This window comes from Geotrypetes seraphini, chromosome 13, assembly GCF_902459505.1.
Source record: "Geotrypetes seraphini chromosome 13, aGeoSer1.1, whole genome shotgun sequence".
Lineage (NCBI taxonomy): Eukaryota > Metazoa > Chordata > Amphibia > Gymnophiona > Dermophiidae > Geotrypetes > Geotrypetes seraphini.
In genome coordinates, this window is record NC_047096.1 from 4599573 (window position 1) to 4623028 (window position 23456).

The following is a 23456-nucleotide window of genomic DNA, read 5'->3' on the forward strand; positions in this document are numbered from 1 at the left end:
ACGTCTCATGTTACCCCAAAGCTACTGCTGATTGAACTGAATTATAACTTCTCTTTACGTCTGTTTCAGTCTCCATCTTATTTGTATATAGTGAAGATGAGTGCTTCTGATTGCTGCCTTAAGTGTGCATATTCTCCGGCTACATTGGGATACCAGCTTTGGACCTGCCCTAGAGTAACTTCGTTTTGGAGGCAGCTGCACCAACATATTGTCGCTATGTGGTAATACCCATTTGTATTTGGACCTGCAATGTTGTTTACTATGGATACTTTGCCTCGTTCATCTCCTAAAGGTTTTCGTGGATTCCTGGATCATGCTATTTTGTTGGGCAAGAAAGTGATATTACATTGCTGGATTACTGCTGAATCCCCTACTCTTGTTCACTGGCGTACACTCATGATACAGCAAGCCTCTATAGAAAGACTGTTGCTGACTTCCCTGGACTTTCCGCCCGGTCGGGCATTTTGTGTTCGGTGAAAACCATTTTGGTCTACTTTAACTCCCAGGGTTCAAAGTCATTTGTTAAATGTCTGAATTTTCCTGTGTAGTGTCACACTGGAGCTGGATTGTTGTTTTGATTTCTGATTGTGTGTAGTGGTTGGGTGGGGATGGGTTGGGGAGGGTGGTGGGTTGATTGTAGGGATGGATGGGAATGTTGGGGTTTCTTTGTTGTTGAATGTTTTTGTATTCACCTGTGTTGAATTCTTTTTTCTTGAAAATTAATAAAATATATTAAAAAAAAAAAAATGCAATGTCACCTCAATAACAAGTATACAAAAATAGACAAATATACCCCCTCCCTCTTACTAAACCTCAATAGCAGTTTTTAGCTCAGGGAGCTGCGCTGAATGCCCCTCACAGCTCCCGACGCTCATAGGCTCCCTGCGCTAAAAGCACTAAAAACCACTATCGCGGTTTAGTAAAAGGGGACCATAGTGCCTTTGCGCCAATTTCTCTACTTTCCCAATTCTTTCTCTCTCCCTGCACCCCCTCAAGCCACCACGCCGATTTCTCCCTACTTCCCCGAGCCAGGCTTGGCGCTTACAAGCGCCGGACCCACAAACCTTCACCTCCAACATCAATTCTTACATTGGAGAGGAAGTTTCAGGCCAGCCATGCAGTGACGAAGCAGTACTGTGAACCGCCAACAGAGGCAACAAAGGAGTTCAGAACTACTCCCACAACAGGTCATACATATGTATAAATTCTTCTTAACTCCCAAAAGGGTTGACCGGTCTTCCAAGAAATAGATTGGATAAGTAGGAGACTAAAATCTGAAATCAGTATCTGAAACAGGCACAGCAAGGACAGGGCGGGGAGTCTAGAATGTCTCACCTATCTACTGGAAAAGAGCTTACCAGGGTAAGTACATTATCTCCTTTTCCAGTGCAATAGGTGAGACATTCTAGACCATAGGGACATGCAAAAGCTGTCCCCCTTGCATTTGTATCACATATATACAAAGCAGTTTACACATTTTAAATAACTCCTGATGCAAGCAACTAAAACAAGGTCATTTTGAGTCATTAACATTTAGGAGGGGGGAATTCAAAGGGTTCTAGCTACCACATTAGCACTAATGATTAGCATGCACTAAACGATAAAGACACCCATAGGAATATATGGGCATCTTTAGCGATTAGAAGATGCTAATGCCCTTTGATGAATTCCCCCCTTATTTAAGGGTATTTTAAGACTTTTTTCACTTTTGGTTCATCAACCGTCTTTTTTGTCTCTCTAATTTATAGCTGGCTAACCTATATGTTGGATTTAGGAGAATTTCCAGCAAAGGATGGGCACGTTATTATACCTATAATTAAAAATTGAAAGGAATCACTTATCACTTATTTCTAACTACAGGCCAATAGCAAGTATTCCTTTTTTCATTAAGATAATGGAGGGATTGGTGTATTCACAGTTGCTTGATTATTTAGAACAATACTCTCCTTTACATTCACCTCAATCCTCTTTTAGACTACTTGTACAATCTGTTTAGTCAAGGTGTTAGGGCACCGATATTACAATTTGATCTAAGCAGTGCATTTGATCTTGTTGATCACTGTCAACTACTTACTGTAGATGTTTGGATGCTTTGGGCATCTCTGGTAATGTCCTTAAATGGTTTCAGAGCTCTTTGTATTTCCGTACCTACCAGGTGTGATTTGGGAATGTATTTTCCAACAAATGGACTAATTCTTGTGGTGTTCCTCAGGGAACATAAGAACTTAAGAATTGCCGCTGCTGGGTCAGACCAGTGGTCCATCCTGCCCAACAGTCCACTCACACGGCGGCCCTCAGGTCAAAGACTAGTGCTCTTAAATGAGTCCAGCTTCACCTGTGTACATTCCACCTTTGTCTTGAATCCCTGGAGGGTGTTTTCCCCTATAACAGACTCCGGAAGAGCGTTCCAGTTTTCTACCACTCTCTGGGTGAAGAAGAACTTCCTTACGTTCGTACGGAATCTATCCCCTTTCAGCTTTAGAGAGTGCCCTCTTGTTCTAACCACCTTGGAGAGGGTGAACAATCTGTTTTTTTCTCTCCTTTACTCTTCAATGGCTACTTCTCATCTCTGGGACATACTGTAGGTTATCTAAGTTATGTGTGACATTTGACAATTATGCTGATGATCTTACTATTGCAATTCCAATATATTCATCATTCTCTCAATCTATGCAGTTAATTTCCACCACAATCACAACTAAACTAAACTAAACTAAACCTTGGGTTTGTATACCGCACCATCTCCATAGTTGTGGAGCTCGGCACAACTGAATTATGGATGACCGAATTTAAGTTAAAACTCAATTCAGAAAAAACAAAATTCTTCTATGCTACTCCTTGCAAGAAGAAAGAAATAGAGATGAGTATAAATTTAAATGGAATTTTGTACTCGATTAATCCTACTATAAGAATTCTAGGGGTTATTTTAGATCAAAATCTCACCATGAATTCAAATACAGATGCTTTAGTAAGGAAAAGTTTCTATATGTGATGGGAATTACAGACTATTAGATCATATTTTGATGTTTCTTCTGTCAAGACTATTGGTACAGTCATTAATTATAAGTATTTTGGATTACTGTAATATAGTTTACTTAGCGGGTTACCGGAAAAATCTTCATAGACTCCGCATCGTACAAAACACGACAGTCCGGTTAAATTTCAATTTGAAAAAATCATATCATGTCACACCTTATTACTAAAGAGTACACTGGTAACCAATCGAGGCCAGAGTCAGATTTAAGTTTGGTTATATATGTTTACATGGTTAAGCACCCGATTATCTTGAGGATCATATTTTAATTCATTAATTCATAATGCCCAAGATAAGAACATAAGAACTGCCATTGCTGGGTCAGACCGGTGGTCCATTGTGCCCAGCAGTCCGCCCACGCGGCGGCCCTCTGGTCCAAGACCAGCACCCTAACTGAGACTAGCCCTACCTGTGTACGTTCTGGTTCAGCAGGAACTTGTCTAACTTTGTCTTGAATCCCTGGAGGGTGTTTTCCCCTATGACAGCCTCCGGGAGAGTGTTCCAATTTTCCACCACTCTCTGGTGAAGAAGAACTTCCTTATGTTCGTAGGGAATCTATCCCCTTTCAATTTTAGAGCATGCCCTCTCGTCTCCCTACCTTGCTCACAGTTAAAGCATTATTCTAACCTGCCTCATTTTGAAAAGTGACACTATCAAGGAATGCTTCTCTTTGAATTAGACTGACAGCGGCAAAAGTTGAACATGTAATTGTAATTTGTTTGCTTGCTCTGTCTCTTACCAGCAGTTCAGGAAATTATTGAAAACCTACTTATTAAAATTTTTTTTCCTAATTTCTAGGTCATTTGTATTTACTGTCACTGTTTCAATTTTCTTTTGTAAACTGCATAGAATGCCTAAGATACTGTGGTATATAAATACGTTTTGTTATTGTTCTTGAGAAGTTTAGTTTACTGTGACAATAACATCCCCCCTTTGTCCCCAATAATAATAAATCAAGCCAGACTATTTCATGGCTTTTACATTTAGCCATAAGAAAAAAGGGTGTTCCTGGGGCTGAGGGGAGCAAATTACATAAGGGGTGTTGATTTTTAAATGCCCGCACATGCTTTTTCTGCATGAACCCTGCTCACAGTTAAAGCATGATACTAACCTGCCTCATTTCAAGAGTGACACTATCAAGGAATGCTTCTCTTTTAAAATTAGACTGACAGCGGCAAAAGTTAAACATGATCACCCCATTGCAGAAGATTGGGAAGCAAGATGCAAGTGGGCTCCCTTCTTCCCTAGGTACCTCTGCTTTTATCCCATTCTACATGGACCTTCCCAACTATCTGACCTCCTGAAAACAAGGCAGAATATCAATGCATAAAAACTGGAATCTAAATATAAATGGTTTAGCAGAGGGTTGCTGTCCATATTTCGAACATTGAAGAGCAAAGAGTGATACAGTTGCAAGCAGAGGAAGTGGATATCTATAGTACTGTGGATTCCTAGCTCCATCCAAATCAGAGGTACTGGCGCAGCTGATTCTGTCTTAGTAATTTCAGCTACACTGTTCTAAAAATAGAGAGTGAGGGGGTGCAAAGTGGAAGCTGAGGTGCACCGATAACACATTTAGAGGCAAGCAGAGAAAACCAGAATAGCGAGTTCCCTCTATCTTCAGCATTTCCTCAAGCAGATGGATCAACTGGAAACAGGAATGCTGCATAAGTTGCTCAGCACAGGTGGACTGCAGGAGAGGCCTTGAAACTGCAGGCACAGCAACCTTGCTGTTCTCACTCAAATTTAAACCTGACAGGAACTCTCTGCAAGGTACTCTGGGCTTATACTCTTACTTTAAAAGATCTTATTCTGGATAACATAGAAACATGATAACATAACATAAAACTCACTTGTATACCGCAAATACCATTAAGTTCTATGCGGTTCACAAAAACTGTTAGTACAAATGAATAAACATCCAATGTCTAACTTCCGAAAGATTCTCTAAAAAGATACGTTTTTAAGGCATGTTGAAATTGTTGATATGAATTTGGGAATATGAATATATGAGTTAAATCCCTAGTCCATAAGGCTGCCTGAAAAGATAGCAATTGTTCCTGAAATTTCAGATAAAGGCCAAATGGCCCATCTAGTCTGCCCATCCGCAGTAACCAATATCTCTTCCTTTCTCTAAGAGATTCCACATGCCTAACAAAGCATTCAGTGTTGAAAACTGCACTGGAACTCCTTATCCTACCTTACACCGACCCCTCCAGCGTGTACAACGCATTTGGATAAGCTCTCATTGGTCACTGTTATGCTGGCATAGAATGCAGTGCGAAGACTTTCAGTGTTTGACCAGAGGCCACATACAATGTTGTTCCAGAATTCTCAGTGTGACACTTTCTGGGCAATTTTTTAAAAATGTCATTTTAGATGTTGTTAAAATAATGCTTGGAAGATTTACAATGGCAGTAAAACACTGAACAGCAACCAGATAAGAATAATTTTGGGCCATTCAGGCTCCCTTCAATAGTAACATAACATAGCAGATGACAGAAAATAAAGACCCGAATGGTCCATCCAGTCTGCCCAACTTGATTCAATTTAATTTTTTTTTTTAATTTTTTCTTCTTAGCTATTTCTGGGCAAGAATCCAAAGCTTTACCTGATACTGTGCTTGGGTTCCAACTGCCGAAATCGCTGTCAAAACCTACTCCAGCCCATCTACACCCTCCCAGCCATTGACGCCCTCCCCAGCCCATCCTCCCCTAAACGGCCAGACACAGACACAGACCGTGCAAGTCTGCCCAGTACTGACCTTAGTTCAATATTAATATTATTTTCTGATTCTAGATCAGGGGTGTCCAACCTTTTGGCTTCCCTGGGCCGTATTGGCCAAAAAAAATGTTTCTGGGGCCGCACAAATGCGCAAACACTGCAGCAAGACAGAGGAGGGAGCCGGCAAGATGGTAAACACCCAGAGGTAGCAGAGGAAAACACTGCACCGCCCTCGATAGGGGCCACACAAAATCCTTCACGGGGCCGCAGGTTGGACACCCCTATTCTAATCCTGTGTTCATCCCACCCTTCTTTGAACTCCGTCACTGTTTTCTTCTCCACCACCTGCCTGCATGCCTTTATCTCATGGACAGACACCCTCTCCATCAGCCACTAATGACAAAATTAATTGCTAACTGGAAGAAACTCTTGATAAAGGACTGGGACACAGATGAGATGGGCAATGATAAAGAAAATACCATTTTTCCCTACAGTCCATATGTTGCCTGTAATACAAAGAGCCCATTGCATTTTGGAACCGATTTACAGTAACTCTCTGCACCTTCGAACTACAGATTTCCAATAACTTATATTAATGTAAATGACAGAATCAAAAGGTACAAATCATGTGTTTCCTCTTGAGATAAGAGTCAACAGTTGCATCTATATACAATATGTGACTCCCTAAGTGAAAAGGTACCAAAAGTGGGGCATGTGGCTTATTTATGCAGAGGTATATCAACTGCATAATCCTGCCAAATTTCAGCTTCAGTTATTGACTAATTTTGTATTTTTTTACAAAGAGAAATATTTATCAATAAAAAAGTAATTAACCCCAGAAATCACATTAGGTACCTGCAGTTTTTAGGATGTAGAACATGAAAATAAAATTGCACAGCCCTATTCTATTGACCCTATAGTACACAGAATCTTCAAAGCCATTCCTCCAACCTTTTATAACCTTTATCTCTTATTTGTAACTTTTGGTACTTTTCCACTCAGCGATAGGCCTGATATTCAGCCAGTGGCTATCAAACTGAATTTGACCCGGATATTGAATGCTGGGCCTAATCTGAATATCTGAGATTTCCCACGCTGACGTTATCCAGGTGCCGGCTAATATCCAGGCTAGATCAAACAGCTATTTCTGTAGTACTTTCCACTATGAGGGAAACTCTGATACTTTTGACTATAGTGTCACGATCATTGTCCGAAGATCGTGTGCCTAGTGGCTTGAAGAACTTGAAGAAAAGTTCATCCTTTGTTTAAAAAAAAAAATATCAGTAGAGTAGTAGTGCATTATTGTTCCATTTCATCTTTAAATTTTCTGACCAAAGTCCAGTAGAATCTCAATTATGCAGCATTCATAGGGATTGGTGGATGCCGTGTTTAACTTGACAATATGAAAACGTGGTCCCCTAGTTAGTACCCAACCAGTATCCATAAGATGTTCAACTAATATTAGGCCCCTCTTTCCGAATCTGTGTAAGTGGGGTTATCCGTCCCAGGCTCAAAGGCAGGGTTTCCCCCTTAAGGGTAATTGAGTCGTGATTCTTGGGTCAAAAGTTTCCAGGCATCCCATAGGGGTTTCAACAAAATGTTACTCCCTAAGCCACAGGGCAAAGCTCTATCCAGCAAGTGCAAATATTCATAGAGCACTATTAAATATGATAGTATTCTAGCAACAAGTGGTAACAGTAGTACTATGTTAACCTCTACACTTCAAGGTAGATCTCCTTAAGGGATTCTCTGAAGGGCTGTGTCCCAGTGTTTGATGCAGTTCTTGGAGTTTGTTATCTGTACTACATCCCTTGAAAATTATGAAGTCCCTCGATATATTCTTTTTTTGTAAATTGAACAGGTATACTTCCAGCACACTTGTCCTATTTATCTTTATTTTTCCAGTCTCCAAAAATATGATTTGCATGGCATCCCAATATATCCCCAATAATTGTTAGTTTCTGTATCACACCTGGTTTTATAAGGACAGCTTCAACTATCTGTTAAGCTTACTGAATTTATTTCTGAATCACACTCTCTAAAATATGACCTTTTTAACTCTTCTCTTAACCCTAGAAATAGAAACCAAAGACCCGGATAAAACCTAGGCTTCCGAAGTTGAGATTTCTTGAAGACAAATGCCAACAATTCAACAGAGGGGCCTTTTGTACATGAGCAAAACAATGGGTATTCACCAGTTTCCTGGAAGTCGGTGAATCATTTATGAAGCGTCTATACACAAACATAAGGGGGAGGGGGGGGGAAATACTCATGCAACTAAAATCTACTATCTGTCACTCTAGTTAGAGACATACTTTCATTGCACCAATACCCAAAAGCATGGCAAAAACAGCAACATGTTTTTCTGATCTCTAGTGCCCCTAGGAATGTAGATGCTTTATCAGTTCTGGTGTAACCAGACACTGAGGTAAGATTCGTTTCCTCTATCGTCTCCAACTGTGAATGACAAAGAATGGAAGATTAGACGTCGTCATCAGCCTTCTTATCCACAAGGTCAACATCGAACATAAGAGCTGCCATACTGGGACAGGCCACAGGTCCATCAAGCCCAGAATCCTGTTTCCAACAGTGGCCAGCCTGGCAAGAACCCAAAGAGCAAAACTTTTTATGCTGTAGATTTTCCCACATCCATCTTAATAATGGCTTATGGACTTCCCTTTTAGGAAATTATCCAAACTTTTTTAAAACCCTGTTAAGCTAACTGTTTTTACCACATTCTCTGGCAACAAATTCCAGACAGCTTAATTCCATGTTTTATGAAGAAATATTTTCTCCAATTTCTTTTCAATCTACTACTTAGTAGCTTCATCGCATGACCCCTAGTCCTAGTATTTTTGGAAAGAGTGAACAAGCGATGCACATCTACCCTTTCCACTCCACTCAGCATTTTCTAGACCCCTGAGCCGTCTCTTCTCCAGGCTGGTGAACCCTTGCCACACAGGGAAGTCATCCTATCCCTTTGATCATTTTTGTCGCCCTTCTTTGTACCTTTTCTAATTCCACTATATATGTTGACCACATAGCCTCCACATTGTCGGATACAGCTTGGTTTTGCAGTGCCCGATGGATGAAGTCTCCCATACGTTTAAAGTCTGTTGCCCCGAAAGTTGAGTACTTTTGTTGTCGTGCTTGTTTTAGTGAATCCTTTTCTGAGGTTGAACCATACCATGTTGTGGTCGCTGGAGGCTAGCTTATCGCCTATGGAGACCCCGTAGGGAGTACCAGATCCAGTATCGCCTGGGCCCTAGTGGGTTCCAATACCAATTGTATGAGTTGTGCTCCCCTTAATGAGGATAATAGCCTTCTGCTGCTGCTGGTTGACCCTGAGAGTGTGTTCCAGTCTGCATCGGGCATGTTGAAGTCCCCCAGCAGTACCATATCCCCCCGTAAAGTGATATTCTCTATGTCATTGATTAGTTTTATGTCCTTGTCTCCCAGCTGTTTTGGAGGTCTGTATATTACACCAAGATACAGGCATTTTTCATTGCCTCTGGCCAGGTTTACCCAGAGGGATTCCCCGGTGTATTTGACATCTGTGATTCTCGTAGTTTTGATGGCTTCTTTGGTGTATAGTGCCACTCCTCCTCCTAACTTGCCCTCTCTGTCTTAACGTAGTAAGTTGTAACCTGGTATAGCCATGTCCCACCCATGAGAGTCCGTGAACCAAGTCTCGGAAATCGCAATTACATTCAGTCTCCAATTCCAGAATTTTATTGCCTAGACTGTGTGCATTAACATACATACCTTATGATTGCTGGGGCCCCGTGAGATGTTTCCCATCTGGACTGGTGTGGCACCTAAAGAATTGTTTGCAATGTGAGTACTTACCGCGGGCTCAGGAGTGGGGTTGCGACTCCCCTTCTCCGGATAGTTACTTACTTTACTGGTACCCCCCCCCCCCCAACTTACCTAGTTTAAAGCCCTACAAAGCAGTCGTGCTAGTCGATGTCCGAAGACATTCTTACCTCTACTGGTTAGATGGAATCCATCCGGTCCTTGAAGTCCCTGCAGTGCTTCTCCATGGTTGAGGAATCCGAAGTTCATCTCCCTGCACCACTTGTGTAGCCACTCGTTGGTCCTCTGGATACGCTCCCTTTCTCTCTCTCTCTCTCAATATCTCAGCCTTTCACCTCTACTATTTACCACTCAAAGATAGGACAGAAGAATGTCATTGTTCCAGAACTTTGCTCAACAAAATATGTTTCTGAAATGATGGTTCTAAGTGCAAAGAGTAAAAAATTGCTTTATTCAGAAAAAAATGGTAATAAATTATAAATCATAATTTGTTACAGAAATGGACCAAACAACAATAAAAATGGAGTTACAGATGCCATCTAAATGGAGCTTTTGGAATGAAGGGACAAAAATAAATTTTGCAGCAAAGATTTCTGTGTCATAGAGGAACTAGGAGTGCATAGGGAATTAGGAAATAAAAAAGAAATAGCAGAAATCTTGAGACCAACAGACAGGGTGGGGACTGTACCAGTCTAGAAAGTCTAAAAGAAAGAAAATTAGCAGGTAAGAACCTAATTTCTCCTTCTTTAGCACCTCTCCAGACTGGTATAGTTCACTGATAGAACATTCCAAAGCAGTACCCATCATGGGTGGGACCCCCGGAGGGCTGCCACCAGAACACGCTCACTGAACACCGGGTCCCGACGTGCTTGAACGTCCACATGGTAGTGTCGCAAAAAGGAATGCAGTGAAGACCAAACTGTGGCTTTACAGATAACCACTGGAGGCACCAGAGAAGGCTCAGCCCAAGAAGCTGCCTGACCCCGAGTGGTATGAGCCTTGAGAAATTCTGGAACAGGCTTCTGAAGAAGGTAAGCAGAAGCGATAGTCTCCTTGATCCAGTGCGCAATGGTAGCCTTGGAAGCGCCATTCCCCTTACAAGGACCCGCTAAGAGGACAAACAGATGATCCGACTTCCGGAATTCCTGGGTCCACTGAACATAAGAGTGAAGAACCCGAAACAGACATTCAACTTGCGCAACTGCCTCTGCTCCGAAGAGCCCTCCCGACTACCCATGACTGGGAGAACCACAGAGTGATTGACATGAAGAGACCACCTTCGGCAGGAAGGAAAGAACAGGCCGCAACATAACACGCTCCTTAGAAAACTCCAGGAAGGGAGGCCTATGAGAGAAAGCCTGCAGCTCAGAAACATGTCTCGCAGAAGTAATTGCCACCAGGAAAACTGCCTTGAGAGTAAGATCCTTCAACAAGTAGGAACCCAGGGGCTCAAAGGGAGGATTTTGTAGACTTCAATCATGTCTCCTCTCAGCCGTCTCTTTTCCAAGATGAAGAACCTTAACCTCTTTAGTCTTTCCTCATACAAAAGGAATTCCATCTCCTTTATCATCTTGGTTGCTCTTTTTTAAATCCTTATTTATTCCTCTATATCTTTATTGAGATATATGGCCAGAATTGAATGCAGTACTCAAGGTGAGGTTGCACCATGGAGCAACACAGAGACATTATAACATTCTTAGTCTTGTTTACTATCCCTTTTCTAATATTTCTAGCATCTTGTTTGCTTTTTTTAGCCACCACCGCACATTGGGCAAAAGATTTCAACGTATTGTCTACAATGACATCCAGATATTTTTTTCTTCAGTATTGACCTCCAAGGTGGACCCTAGCAACTAGTAACTATGATTTAGGTTATTCTTCCCAATGTGCATCACTTTGCATTCGTCCACATTAAATTTCATCTGCCATTTGGATGCCCAGTCTCCTAAGGTCTGCCTGAAATTTTTCAAAGTTTGGATGTGTTTTAACAACTTTGAACAGTTTAGTGTCATCTGCTAATGTAATCATCTCACTCATTGTTCCAATTTCCAGATCATTTAAAAATGAGTTAAATAACACCAGTCCCAGAACAGATCCTGAGGCTCTCATTTACCCTTTCTCCATTGAGAAAAATGGCCATTTAACCCTACCCTCTGTTTTCTATTTGATAACCAATTCTTAATCCATAACTGACATTGCTTCCTATCCCATGACGCTTTAATTTTTCTCAGGAGCCTCTCATGAGGAACTTTGTCAAATGGCTTCTGAAAATCTACATATACTATATCAATCGATGCACCTTTATCCACAAATCTATTCACACCTTCAAAGAAGTCAAGCAAATTGGTAAGGCAAAACCTCCCTTGGCTGAACTCATGATGACTCTGTCCCATTAAATCGTGTTTATCTACATGTTCCACAATTGTATTTTTTTAATAATTATTTCCACTATTTTGCCCAACACTGAAGTCAGGCTTACTGGCCTGTAATTTCCCAGATCTTCCCTGGAACCCTAAAATCGGTGAAACATTGGCCACTCAAGTACTACAGACGATTTTAGCGACAGCTTACAGATCAGCAATTTACCGTATTTTCACGCAAATAACACGCACCCGTATAAAACGCGCACACGTGTATAGCGCGCAGAAATCACGATGATAAGCACAAAAACTTTGGTATAACGCGCTCACGATTATACCGCGCATGCTGCCCGACTCTCCGTTCACCCCCCCTGACTTCCGTGCACTGCCCCGCCTCTCCGTGCGCTGTCCCGACTCTCCGTTCACCCCCCCTGACTTCCGTGCACTGCCCCGCCTCTCCGTGCGCTGTCCCGACTCTCCGTTCACCCCCCCCTGACTTCCGTGCACTGCCCTGACTTTCCGTGCGCTGTCCCGACTCTCCGTTCACCCCCCCCTGACTTCCGTGCACTGCCCCGCCTCTCCGTGCGCTGTCCCGACTCTCCGTTCACCCCCCCTGACTTCCGTGCACTGCCCCGCCTCTCCGTGCGCTGTCCCGACTCTCCGTTCACCCCCCCTGACTTCCATGCACTGCCCTGACTTTCCGTGCGCTGTCCCGACTCTCCGTTCACCCCCCCTGACTTCCGTGCACTGCCCTGACTTTCCGTGCGCTGTCCCGACTCTCCGTTCACCCCCTGACTTCCGTGCACTGCCCCGCCTCTCCGTGCGCTGTCCCGATTCTCCGTTCACCCCCCCCCCCGACGTCCGATTCACCCCCCCCCCCGGCAGGACCATTCGCACCCCCACCCCGAAGGACCGCCGACTCCCCGACAATATCGGGCCAGGAGGGAGCCCAAACCCTCCTGGCCACGGCAACCCCCTACCCCCACCCCGCACTACATTACGGGCAGGAGGGATCCCAGGCCCTCCTGCCCTCGACGCAAACCCCCCTCCCCCCCAACGACCGCCCCCCCCAAGAACCTCCGACCGCCCCCCCCAGCCGACCCGCGACCCCCCTGGCGACCCCCACGACGCCCCCACCCCCCTTCCCCGTACCTTTGGTAGTTGGGCCAGAAGGGAGCCCAAACCCTCCTGGCCACGGCGACCCCCTAACCCCACCCCGCACTACATTACGGGCAGGAGGGATCCCAGGCCCTCCTGCCCTCGACGCAAACCCCCCTCCCCCCCAACGACCGCCCCCCCCAAGAACCTCCGACCGCCCCCCCAGCCGACCCGCGACCCCCCTGGCGACCCCCACGACCCCCCACCCCCCTTCCCCGTACCTTTGGAAGTTGGCCGGACAGACGGGAGCCAAACCCGCCTGTCCGGCAGGCAGCCAACGAAGGAATGAGGCCGGATTGGCCCATCCGTCCTAAAGCTCCGCCTACTGGTGGGGCCTAAGGCGCGTGGGCCAATCAGAATAGGCCCTGGAGCCTTAGGTCCCACCTGGGGGCGCGGCCTGAGGCACATGGGCCCAACCCGACCAGGGGGGTCGCGGGTCGGCTGGGGGGGCGGTCGGAGGTTCTTGGGGGGGGGGACGGTCGTTGGGGGGGAGGGGGGTTTGCGTCGAGGGCAGGAGGGCCTGGGATCCCTCCTGCCCGTAATGTAGTGCGGGGTGGGGTTAGGGGGTCGCCGTGGCCAGGAGGGTTTGGGCTCCCTTCTGGCCCGATATTGTCGGGAAGTCGGCGGTCCTTCGGGGTGGGGGTGCGAGTGGTCCTGCCGGGGGGGGGGGGGATGTATCGGACGTCGGGGAGTCGGCCGGGCAAGAGGGCTTGGGCTCCCTCTTGCTCCGATCGTGGATGCGGGTGCGGGTGGGAGCGCGTGCGAGTGGTCGTTCGGGGTGGGGGTGCGAGTGGTCCTGCTGGGGGGGTGAATCGGGCGTCGGGCGGGGTGGGACCTATGTTTTAAAACTTTCGTATACCGCGCTCACGCATATAACGCGCGAGGGGTATGCGCGGTAGGTAAAATATGCGTGAAAATACGGTAATGTTTGAGTTCTTTCAGTATACTGGGATGGAGACCATCCGGTCCAGGTGATTCATCACTCTTTAACTTGTCAATTTGGCTTGGCACATCTTCCAGTTCCTCTGCATCATCACCCTTTTCTGTTCATGTAAATCCCTTACATCTTCTTCTGTAAAGACCGAAGCAAAGAATTCATTCAATCTTCTCTGCAATGGCCTTAACCTCCCTTAGCCCCCCCTTTTGCTCCTTGATCAGCCAATGGTCCTATGGATTCCCTCACAGGTTTTCTGCTTTTGATATACCTAAAAAAAAAAAAACAACTGTAACTATTGAGTTTTTACCTCTTTAGCAAGTTTCTGTTCATATTTCTTTTTTAGCTTTCTTTATCAATGCTTTGCATCTAACTTGCCAGTGCTTATGTCTCTTCTTATTTTCTTCATTTGGATCCTTTTTCCGTTATTTAAATGATGGGGTTTTTTTGGCTAATAGCCTCTTTCATCTCATCTTTTAGCCATTTCCTCTTCTTTCTATCTTTGTTAATACATGGAATACATCTGGTCTGGGCTTCCCTACTTATAATTTAAATGGCTACTTGAGGCAAGGGGACATATAACAATTTGCCCAGAGTTACACGAGTCAGTAGAAGAAACCAGATTTGAACTCTGGGTCTCCTTGTTCCCAGTCAATTACTATAAACCAGACATTTATTTTTATTTCTATAAACCAAGGAGTTCCTGTCTGAACCAGATAAGCAAGAAGCAGAACACTAGGGAGACGTTGATGCTACAGAGTGGAGGTGCAACCCAATGGTTAGTGCAGTGGATTGTGTTCCTTGGGAACTGGATTCAATTCCCACTGCAGCTCCTTGTGACCCTGGGCTACTTACTTAACCCTCCATTGCCCCAGGTATAAAAAAAAGCAAACAACAGATTGCGAGTCCACTATGGACAGAGGAAGTACTTGCATAAAAAATGTGTACAGTGTTGTGTACGTCAAGTAGCGCTACAGAAATGATTACGTAGTAGTGCTTGATCGCAGTGATCACCTAGAAAAATACTAATAAGTGAAATACCTTACATATTTCACACCGTGTACTTATCTTAAAATCAAAGACGGTGAAGAAGAGTGAAAATGTAACTTCTAGAAATATAGATAACTGGGATGAGAGGGAGAGATTTTCTAATCCACCATCTACTCAAGGTAGCGCTAAGCTTCTTAAGGATTAAAGATGCTTATTTGGGTAATCATTAAGGTGACAAAATTAGGTCACAGTGAAGCATACTAGATTATAACAAAAATACTAAAGCATACTAGATTATAACAAAAAACAGAGATGTCTGTATATAAGTGTTAAATCAGGTCTTATAACGGTTTATGTTGGCAAAGCTGCTTCAGTTAACCTACTGAGTCCAGAACTGTTAAATTTTAATAAAAGGTTTCACGTGAAATCATGAAATAAATGTTTTTCCAACACTATAATTTTTCATTTCCAGTCTCCCCTGATGTAGGACAGGGTTCTAACAGATTCATTGGTCTTGTTGAAGGCGTCCATGTGCTCTCCCAATGTTTATAAACGACAATGTCTTATGTTGGTCCAATAAACAGAGTAAACAAAAAAACAAAACTGCAGGAAAATGTACAGGGTACAGAAATTTATTAAAATAACAAAAATCTTAAAACAAATGCATAAAATACATCCAAAGAACTGGTCCTAATATTCGTGTGGACCGGATCCAACTTGGTCCGTGTTTCGAAGAAACACTCCTTCCTCAGAAGTCCCAAATGTTGGTAATTAAGAGTATTAGAAAACCAGATTGGATGAAATAGACAAAATCGAAAGTATTATTGCTTTTTATCCAGACTACAAAAATAAGGCCGTAAGATTCTGAAAAGTAACATACCACTAAAATTAACGAAGGCATATCATATCTCCCCTCTCGTTTTTTCAAACCTGTCTAGTTCCCCATTTCCATCCTTTCAGTCCTCTAATTTCATTCCTTCTTATCTTATGCCCATCTCCCTTCCCAATTCCTTTCCACCTCCCATCCTCTACCTTCATCTCAGCACCATCTCACACATCCTCCACTCAAACTCTCTATACCAGTGTTTCTCAACACGCGGTATGCGGCACTGTCCACCGCTGAGGATATTGCCTGCCCGCCCACCACCCTCTGCTGAAGCCGCTGCCGGCCCGCCTCCACCAAAGCAGACCCAAAAGTCTTCCCTCCAATGTCAGAGTTGATGTCAGAGGATATCCTGAAAACTTGACCTGGCTCCGACTCTCGAGGAACAGAATTGCCTACCCCTGCCCTAGACCTAGGGTGGGCAACTCCGGTCCTCGAGGGCCGGAATCCAATCGGGTTTTCAGGATTTCTCCAATCAATATGCATTGAAAGCAGTGCATACAAATAGATCTCATGCATATACATTGGGGGAAATCCTGAAAACCCGATTGGATTCCAGCCCTCGAGGACTGAAGTTGCCCATGTCTGCCCTAGACAAAGAGAAAGTGTGACTGTGCAGAAATCCAGGATTGACTGTATCATCCCAACCTGCATTGGTTAGTGTGAAAATCCAGTACTAAAGTACACACAGGGCTGGACATTAAACATCCAAGAGACAGACCCTGCTTGAAGGAGCTTGCAACCTAAATATGACAGACCAAACAGGACAAAAAGGGTGAAACTATACATTGAGTACATGCTTCTCAGATAGGGAATTAAAAAGGGAATGATGAGGTGCGGCACACTAAAGGTAGTGGCTGTGGCTCGAGGCACCTGAAAGTGCGCAGATATCGCCGTGATCACATAACGCGCATGCGTGACATCATCATGTCCATGTGAGTATGAAGGCCCTAAAGGTGTGCTCTGAGATACCAGCGGGGAGGAGGGGGGGGGTGACAGAGAGAAGGATAGGTGCTGGCGCCCAATGATTGCCTACAGGATGTGCCTCTCGCCAGGAGAGGCATGTCCTGTAGGCTGTCCGCTGGTGCCGGCACCTCTCCTCCCCAGTGTACCGTGGCACACCTGAAATCTCAGGAGGAACACTAGTGTGCCTCGGCACGCAGTTTCAGATACACTGAATTAGAGGACTAACGAGAGAATGACAAACAGATATGGGTGCATTACAAGCGGGTTGGTTTAGGGCTTAAAACACAGTTTCAAAAAAGTGGACTTCCAGCATGGATTTGAGTTTGGTCCAGGCATACGGCACAACAAAGTAGAAGAGATGGAATCAGGAGATGGCAGTAGAGGAGAAGGGTACAGACAAGAGATTTACACGATGATCAGAGTTGCCGGGGCAGAGTATTGAAAGAGATAAGAGAGGAGAGATACTGAAGAAGGGTCTTAAAAACAACTTGGGCCAATCGGTGCCTCAGGCCCCGCCCCGGTACATCCCAGGATGCACTGGGGAGGGGAAAGTCCATTTTGAAGCGGCAGGCCAGCTGGGTGGAGGGAATCCATGTCACTCTGGTCAGACATCTATACGGAGGTAAGGGACGGGGTGTCAGAGGTGGGGACATCGGAGGGGAGGGGCAAGAGTGAGCATCTCTCCTGCTGCAATGGGGAGGGAGTGTTTGCTGCAGGAGAAAATCAGCATCTCTCCCACTGCAAAGGGGGGTCGCCGCCACTGCAGGGGGGGTTATTTGTGGTGGGAGAGAGTGGGCACCTCTCCCACTGCAGGGGGGATTATTTGCAGTGGGAGAGAATCGGCATTTCTCCCACTTCCGGGGGGGGGGGGGGGCGTTTGTTGGTTGGTAGCAGGAGATATTTAGTATCTCTCCCACTGCTGTTGTGTTTTTGATTTTTTTTCTGCACATGTGCCCTTCACTATCACCAGTGATGGGCACATGCAAATTTAGCAAGTCTTCACTACTCTCCGCCAACCTCATTTACATGAGTGTTTTTTGGCGAATTACTCGCTTTTTTAAATTCGCTAGCAGAACGGCTACATTAGCAGACCTGGCCTAAATCACCAATTTATACAAAATATGAAACATGCATATTAATTTTAAACCAAAAAAGCAAACAGGTTAGATATAACTCCAGGAAAAGGGCTGCCTTAGAAGGTTAAACAAGAAGCTCCGAGAATGCAGGCTGCCCTAGAAGGTTAAATATATCTCATGTGTCTGAAAGATTTATTATTAATGGATAACAGTATCACTAAACATGAAAGGACCAAAAACAATTTCACTTAAAAATGCTGTGGCTGGCAAGGACAAAAGGTGGACAGATAACACATTAAGCAGTTGTCCCTCTCAGTAGGTGTGAGAGCAGCCTGCATTCTTGGAGTGAGGTGATAAAGGCTTTGCTGCTGTCAGCATCCTCTCACCATTTCTGGTTTCCTTGGAAACCAGAGGATGAACTTATGCTGTATAACAAGCGTAACTACGCATCTCTTTATTTTTCTTAGCACTGATATTGCCGAGATGGTTAAATATGAGGTACCATACCATATCAACTCTTGTATCCTGCAAATGTCAGCTAGGAAATCATTGCAGCTTACACAATATTAGAATTACTACAGAGACATAGTTATTATACAGAAATTGCATGGAAGATATCATGCAGGAGACTGCATGGGAAAGGGTCAATGCACTGAGGAAAAAAGGTGAGTTTTCAGTGCTTTCCTAAATTGGAAGTATGTGGGTGTTTATTGAAGGCTGCTCGGGAGGTTGTTCCAGATTCTGGGCTCCTGAAACTCGAAGGTGGTCTCAAAGAGAGCCTTCCTTCGAACATGGCGTGCGGGGAGGGGGTGATAGTTTTCATAGTTGGGTTGACCTTGAGTTGCGGAAGGATTGTGATTTGGACGGCGGATGCGAGTCCAGCTGAGTTTTCACCGTATATGGCCTTATGTACCATGTATACAACCTTGAAATGGATTCTGCTTCTGACCATCAACCAGTGTAATTCCTTAAGGAGAGGTGTAACCCTCTCAGCAACATATGGTCTTGCGTAAGATTAGCCTCGCCACTGTATTTTGGAGCAATTGTAGTCTCTTAAGGTCTTTCTCAGCAATACAGCGGTGGAGGGAATTACAGTAGTCAAGGTAAGGGAGGACTGCTTGCAGTGCTCCCTCTAAGCGGGTGGGTGGTGTGAGCAAAATTTTTTCCCCATGCGCTAAAAATATCGGGCGCCAGCGCCAACTCGCCCAATTCTCCTCTCGCCGCGGCCTGCCATCTCCGTACGCCGTGCGCTGTGACGTGACATTGTGCGCTGCGAGGCAATATTTTGTGCGCCAGCGCACGCCAGCGCAGCTTAGAGGGAACACTGATCTTGGGCCACCGTCTTGAATTTCGTGGGGCTCAAAGCTGATCTAATGGTTCTGAGCTGTCTAAGATGGAAGAACTTCTTGACCTGGTCTCTCATGGATAGGTCCGAATCAAGGATGACTCCAAAGACTTTAGATCAGGGGTCTCCAAAGTCCCTCCTCGAGGGCTGAATCCAGTCAGGTTTTCGGGATTTCCCCAATGAATATGCATGAGATCTATGTGCATGTACTGCTTTCAATGCATATTCATTGGGGAAATCCCGAAAACCTGACTGGATTCGGCCCTCGAGGAGGGACTTTGGAGACCCCCTGCTTTAGATGATCTGCTTATGGCTATCTTATCTCCCGAGGCAAGGGTGAACTCTTGGTGTGGTGAAGTGTTTTGGTTGCTAAACCATAGTATCTTTGTCTTCTATTTAGTCTGAGGAAGCGCTGGTGAGGACCATGTGCTCAGGTCCTGTAAAAAGTGTGGAGATGTACTAAATCAGGGGTTTTCAACCTGCGGCCACGTGAAGTATTTTGTGCGGCCCCGGTCAAGGGCGATGCAGTGTTTTCCTCTGCTGCCCCCGGGTATTTACCGCCTTGCCGGCTCCCTCCTCTGTCTTGCTGCAGCGTTTGCGTGGCCCCAGAAACATTTTTTGGGGCCAATGCAGCCCAGTGAAGCTAAAAGGTTGGACACCCCTGTTCTAAATGGTGTCTGAGAAGGTATCTTTTGCATAAGAGTAGGTGTGAACATGGGGACCAAGGTTTATTCTGACTGGCAAACCTACAACGCATACTTACGCCAATGGAGATAAGTACCACTCTGTTACTCTATGAATTATAGATGACTTCTCCCTATTTATGGGGGTTGGACCTCTTCTTTGAAATATATCTTTGAAAATAAGTTTTGATAATTTTGTGAGAAATTTTCACTCGGTAAAGATTATCCTATTTATTTTTGAGTTCTCACTTTTGTGTTGATTCACATGCACAAGGTCCAAGGATGCATCATGCTTAATGTACTCCAACTCTGAGAATGGGAATCTTCTTTTCTGACATGAGTTGTGAATACTGACCTTACTCATTAATTCTGTGTTAGTTAAACACATTTAAAATCAGTGAAGTATACGATCTTCTTTTTTATTCAATTTGCTATACTGTTCTCCCAGGGGGAGCTCAGAACGGTTTACATGCATTTATTCAGGTACTGTTGTGATCCCTAGGAAAGAATACGTTTTGGTACTTGGGTTTTTGACATTCTTTCTAATTTGGTTTCTACATTTGTGAAAGGTGAAAAGGGGAGAGCAGCCTCCAAGTGGTAGAGGAATTGGAGGATTGGGCTCCAGGAGTTTGCAAAGACCTTTTATGCATTCCAGTACAAGGATGGAAAACTGAGTCATCTCCATATAGCCATCCTCCAGACTGGTTGCCACTGTCCTCCCATTACCTAGTACAGGCAACATCTACATGAAGATTACAGGACTGCAAACAGGACTGAATGTAAATAAAGGAAAACCATGCATTTAATCCTTCTTTCCCTCTGCAGCCTGGCACTAAGTTCAAACCTCCATTCTCCAGCTGTTGCAATAATAGTGACGGGGCTATTTTGTACTCCTCAGTACTGCAGTACCAACTGTGCCACATCAGCGAATAGCAAATAAATTGAGCTTAAAAGCCAGCACTTCTTGTTGGCTTAGCACAGGAGGAGCTCTTCATCTGATGCCACTAAATTTGTTTTGTTTGTTTATGATCGTTTCTGGCACTTTTCTCACAGTCTGATGAAAGCAGCAGCGATGTCCTTACCTGCTTGCTGAATAGTTTCTCCCAGGCTCTCTCCCTCGAGTGTTGGTTGCAGGCATGAAAACTGCAGCAGCTGCTGCTCTCACTCTCATTGGAGCTCGCAACACCACCTCTGCGCTCCTATTTGCTAAACACAGGCAAAAAATAAGTAATTAAATAAAAAAATATGTAGAGCGACTGGCTTCTTCCGTTTCATGCCAGCGAGAAAAGGCAGGTGCGGGGGAGGGAGCCTGCAAAGGAAGGAGCCTCCTCACTCCCCCAATTCTAGGACCCTGCTGTGTCCTTCTCGCACGGGCCCCCTCGCTCACATTCCATCCTCCCCCCACCTCTGACCTCCACAGGGCCCCTCCATCCCCCTCACAACACTCCCTCTATCTGGACCCCTCTAGGCCTAGCCCCACTCCCTCCCTCTCCGTGGGCCCCTGTCCATTCCATCTCCCTCCCTTCCTGCACATGGGCACCTGTCCACTCCATCCCTCTCCCTTCCTGTGGGCCCCTGTCCACCTTCCTCCTACCATGTGGGCCCGTCTACTCCAACCCCTCCCTCCATGAGGGTCCCTGTCCACTCCATCTCCTCCCTCCCGTGGGCCCCTGTCCACCATCCCCCTCCCTCCACGTTGCCCCCTGTCCACTCCATTCCCCTCCCTCCCTGAAGGCCTCTGTCCACCATCCCCCTCCCTCCCACCACGTTGCCCCCTGTCCACTCCATTCCCCTCCCTCCCTAAGGGCCTCTGTCCACCACCTTCCACGTTGCCCCCCTGTCCACTCCATTCCCCTCCCTCCCTGTTGCCCCCTGTCCACTCCATCCCCCTCCCTCCCTGAGGGCCTCTGTCCACCATCCCCCTCTCTCCACGTTGCCCCCTGTCCACTCCATCCCCCTCCCTCCTTGAGAGCCTCTGTCCACCATCCCCCTCCCTCCACGTTGCCCCCTGTCCACTCCATCCCCCTCCCTCCCTGAGGGCCCCTGTCCACCATCCCCCTCCCTCCACGTTGCCCCCTGTCCACTTCATCCCCCTCCCTCCCTGAGGGCCCCTGTCCACTCCATCCTCTCACATCCCTTCCCTTGACCGGTGCCTCCACCCCATTTCCCTCTACTCTCATTCCATTCCCTTCACTCTACCCCCCCTCCAACCCACTTCCTTCTACCTATCCACCTGCACTCCTGCTGCCACTCCGTTCCCTCCCCCTGTGGCCAGCATCCTGAACCCACCGCACCTCCCTCTCTGCCTGTGTCCTGCACCCCCAAACCCCCCTGACCATCGCCTCCTCCCTCCATCTCTAGCGCTCTCACGTGTCCTCTTCCCTATGCCGCACGGCACCCTGCCACGCCTCCCAGGCTTCGGAAGCGCCGATTGGTCCTCGGCCTCTGTCAATCTCGTACCCAAGTGGGGGCTGCGGGCACGTGCTGCCGACGCGTGTTTACAAACACGGGCTGCCGTCACGTGCTAGAACGGCGCCCCCTTTCCTCCCGCGCAGGTGGCGCGCACGCGCCTCCCCCTCTCCATCTCTGCACGAGCTGCTGGCTCGCAGCGCAGGCGCCTCCGTCCTTGCGGCGCATGCTCACCCAGCTCTCTGGAGCGCCGCCGCGTGCCGTCTCTGTACGGGGCGCAGCTCAGAGTGGAGGGGGAGGTGAGGCATGGCTGCCGTGATGCGCATGCGCATGTTGTCTCGGAGAGCGTCCTTTGCTGACGGCAGGCGGCGCTGGAGCGAAAGACATGTAAGAGAAGCTCGAGAGAAAAAGCGTCCGTCGCCCCCTCTCGGCCGTTTAGGGGGAGGGGGAGACTCTGGTTTTCCCTGTTAGAGTCGTTGGGTGGGAGAAGGAAAGCGGCCTCTGACGCGTCCACAACGTTTTCCTTCAGGTCTGGACATTTCTTGTCAAAAGTGGAGTCAAACGGCCGCCGCAGCACCGAGAAGACGGGGGGGGGGGGGGCAAAGGTCATGTTCCTGAGGTGCAGCTTCAGCCTCCTGACACCAGCCCCCCCTTCAGCCTCCAAAGCCAACATGGGGGGGGGGGCAATTCTCCTAACACCAGCCCCCCCCCCTTCAGCCTCCAAAGCCAACATGGTGGAGCTAACTGACTGTATCACCTCTTTAACCAATATAAGCAGATATTCCACCAGAAGCCTTTTCCACTTAAATTCCCAGCATGCAACAATATAAAGTCTACCGGGCAAATTTCCTCATCCATACAACAACAATTAGTCAAATGCTGGAACCAACTACCGCTTACACTATGATCTTGTGACCACTGTCTCAGGTTCAGAAAACTTCAAATAGCCTTTCTGTACCAAGACAGGGAGCCAGCCTAATGCAACCCCTGAGACATAACGACGAGCCAGGGATGACTTGTACTTGAACTATGACTTAACTGTATTAGTACTGTGTTTCCCCCCAAATAACACAGTATC

General features: G+C 46.2%; 1 long non-coding RNA gene across 1 annotated transcript in view; it reads right to left on the reverse strand.

The window, feature by feature from the left end:
* Positions 1-22610, reverse strand: part of LOC117347275 — an 89862-nt gene extending 67252 nt beyond the window's left edge. Inside the window, exons 1-2 of the long non-coding RNA XR_004536761.1 lie at positions 22430-22610; positions 21052-21175 (exon numbers count right to left, since the gene is read on the reverse strand). This is a non-coding gene — a long non-coding RNA (uncharacterized LOC117347275). The remainder of the gene's footprint in view (positions 1-21051; positions 21176-22429) is intronic.
* Between the last annotated feature and the right edge of the window lie 846 nt (positions 22611-23456).